The sequence below is a fragment of the Dipodomys ordii genome, unplaced genomic scaffold (assembly GCF_000151885.1).
Source record: "Dipodomys ordii isolate 6190 unplaced genomic scaffold, Dord_2.0 Scaffold32, whole genome shotgun sequence".
Classification (NCBI taxonomy): domain Eukaryota; kingdom Metazoa; phylum Chordata; class Mammalia; order Rodentia; family Heteromyidae; genus Dipodomys; species Dipodomys ordii.
The window spans coordinates 14,590,772-14,594,218 of NW_012267248.1; the positions used below are offsets into that span (position 1 = coordinate 14,590,772).

General features: G+C 45.9%; 1 pseudogene across 1 annotated transcript; it reads left to right on the plus strand.

Annotated features, from left to right (window-relative positions):
- The first annotated feature begins 1,041 nt into the window (after nt 1–1,041).
- LOC105985942 lies at nt 1,042–2,065 on the plus strand (annotated as a pseudogene). The gene has a single exon (XR_001175082.1). The product of XR_001175082.1 is annotated as a ras-related protein Rab-30 pseudogene (transcript).
- The last annotated feature ends 1,382 nt before the right edge of the window (nt 2,066–3,447 follow it).

Below are 3,447 nucleotides of genomic sequence, written 5' to 3' on the forward strand. Positions count from 1 at the left end.
AGTGATATAGAGTAGACATTTCAACAAAAGGTAGGATGGGCTTATATCTGTTTAGGTGATCAAATATTCTTTTTTCAAAGTTTAACTTTGAAATAAATTATAAAAATCAAATGGCAAACAATCAACAACTTATAATCAAAAATTATTTTTCAATAAATTCTCAAAAGGAAGATTCAAAATGATTCAAAAAGAGTCACCAAGGCCTAGCAATGTTGCATTTATAAATATCTCATCCCAGCCCTTCTGCTATTCTGTATTTTACCACTCTCCAGTTCATGTTATACTTGAAATATTACAGAAATTTGATCATGTTATTCTTCTGTTAAAAGTATTCCAATTTTTGCGTTTTCTGGGAAACAAAACCTAAAGGGAAATTAATTGATTCTTAGCCTGGTATATAGAATAAGACCTGTTATGATCTACAGCCTGTTTTACATTTTTTTAGTCTCAACTCTTTGCAGGTTCCCCTCCTAAACCTACATTCTGGGCATGTGGAATTATTCAACAAGTGTCATGTTAAACGGTTTTTATATTAGACTGGCTATATTGTGGTTCTTTGCAGGGAGCCAGGGCAAATGCCATTACAAGATGGCACCCACTTCCTTGCAGCTTTGAGGTAAACAACTCCATATTAGGCAGTGCTTGGCGGGACTGTGGGTCCCGGGCTTTGCGCATGTGCAAGCCATTTAGAGCCCTTAGCCAATCCCGTGGCACCTGGTGACGGTGAAAGGCAGACGACCAATGATAGAACGACCCGTGTTCCTATTCCCTATATAAGCGGCCACATTTTCGTGTATGGGGCCTCTCGCTCAAGCTCTCCCATCAACTCGAAAGCTCTCCAATAAAGTGTGATCTGAGAAGACTCCTGGTGTGGTGGTCGTTCTTCCTCGCTGGCCGAGAAGGCGCTCGCCACAAGTGGTGCCAAAACCCGGGAACCACACGAGAGGCCGAACAGGAGCCAGAACTCAACACACGGAGAGGAGACGTCAGTAAGTATCCCCAGGTATGCTGTTTTTTACTATGGACTACTATTGACTCATTCTCACATCATTTCTGTTTATGCCCGGGGTGGGGAGAAAAATCCCAAACCAGCTGTGTAAATGAGTATGGAAGATTATGACTTCCTGTTCAAAATCGTTTTAATTGGCAACGCCGGTGTGGGGAAGACGTGCCTAGTCCGACGATTCACTCAGGGTCTTTTCCCCCCAGGTCAAGGAGCCACAATTGGAGTTGATTTTATGATTAAGACAGTGGAGATCAATGGTGAAAAAGTAAAGCTACAGATCTGGGACACTGCAGGACAGGAGAGATTTCACTCCATTACCCAGAGTTATTACCGCAGCGCCAATGCCTTGATCCTTACCTATGACATTACCTGTGAGGAATCCTTCCACTGCCTTCCTGAGTGGCTGCGAGAGATAGAACAGTATGCCAGCAACAAGGTCATCACCGTGCTAGTGGGCAACAAGATTGACCTGGCTGACAGGAGAGAGGTCTCCCAGCAGAGAGCTGAGGAATTCTCAGAAGCTCAGGACATGTGTTACCTGGAGACTTCAGCCAAGGAATCAGATAACGTAGAGAAACTCTTCCTTGACTTAGCATGCCGACTCATCAGAGAAGCCAGACAGAACACACTGGTGAACAATGTATCCTCCCCCTTACCCAGAGAAGGGAAAAGCATCAGCTATTTGACTTGCTGTAATTTCAACTAAAGGCTGAGAGATGAGGAGAAGGAAGAGGAATCAGCAGCTGCCCTTGATGGGGCCATGAGTTGCTAGGGAGCTCTGGCGATGACTGTGACCCCCACTCTCGGACCTTCTGAATCCTGTGGGCTCCTGAGCTTACAAAGCATGCAGGCCAAGGGCCTTGTTCAGCATTAGCAGAACCTATCTTTCATCTTTTTGCAGTCTGGAGCTGGAGCAAGGAGAAAATTGCACCAAGCGCTCCATGATCTGCAGAGCATGTTGCTTTTGTTTTTTTCAAAAAGCAAGTTAAAGCGCATTCCTGAACATAGTCCAGGGGGAAATATACTGTAGGATTCCCTCCTGCACGTCAGCGGGTGCATGCCGGATTGGTGGAGGGACTCCAGTCTTGGGTCTCCTCTGCTGTTTCCTGGTTTAAAGAGTGGGTGGGGGTTGGAATGTTTTTGGCCTGCTGCCTGGGAGGATGCGTAGTCTGCGTATGGTTGGTCTGTCGCCTTCGAGCCCAACCAGAAGGGACAAGGTTGTTATCTCACAAGCATTAGCCGCCTTGGAAAGTGGATCCTCACCCCAGATTTGGCTGTCAGCCCTGAAGGGCCATGCATAGCCTTAGCACCCCGAGGGATCAGGGGATCCCATTGCACCGGGATAGGTATGCAGCTTATTATATGGGACAGGGTGCCAGGCGTATGCACTGCACTTGGGGAAGGTATTCATCTCCTCAAGAGGAGCAAGTCTGTTTGTGGGTTGATGCCGTGTTCTCTCCCACCCCTGAAAAAAAGGCATTGGACTGGCGGGCCGGCCTCTGGGAAGAGATAACCTGGAGCAAAGGCTTTGTATTGTCCTCTTCTATCAGGGAACATACCTCTACTTTTACCTGTCGCCTAAAAACAAAAAGGGGGAACTGCAGGGAGCCAGGGCAAATGCCATTACAAGATGGCGCCCACTTCCTTGCAGCTTTGAGGTAAACAACTCCATATTAGGCAGTGCTTGGCGGGACTGTGGGTCCCGGGCTTTGCGCATGTGCAAGCCATTTAGAGCCCTTAGCCAATCCCGTGGCACCTGGTGACGGTGAAAGGCAGACGACCAATGATAGAACGACCCGTGTTCCTATTCCCTATCTAAGCGGCCACATTTTCATGTATGGGGCCTCTCGCTCAAGCTCTCCTATCAACTCAAAAGCTCTCCAATAAAGTGTGATCTGAGAAGACTCCTGGTGTGGTGGTCGTTCTTCCTCGCTGGCTGAGAAGGCGCTCGCCGCAGTTCTTATCTTCCAATATACCTATTCTAGGGAGTACAAAGAAGAAAGAATATAATTGACCACATCCTATTTATAAGAGAGCCACAGAACAAAATATATGGCAATGTTATAGATTTATAATGTACCATGTGATTTTTTTTTGTTGCTTTGTATGTTCCTCCCTCACGGTATAACCCCTGATTTCACTGTATTTGAGGTCGGTGCCCTGCATCTTGTATATACAGTTCTCTAATTTGGAGAGGGGAAGGGAAACAATAAAATGCTTAAATAAGGACACAGGTTGACAAAACCCTATGCTGAAAACAAATTTTACAACTTGGATGGGGAGTGTAGTTGTGGAGGTGGGAGGGAAGGGATGGGAGGGGGAAAACAAAGGAGGAGGCAACAATGCTCAATAAGAAATGTACTCATTTTCCTAACATCACCTTATCTTAGGGAAATGAACCCTAAGATATGTATTTAAATGTTTTTTTCTTTCATGCATTT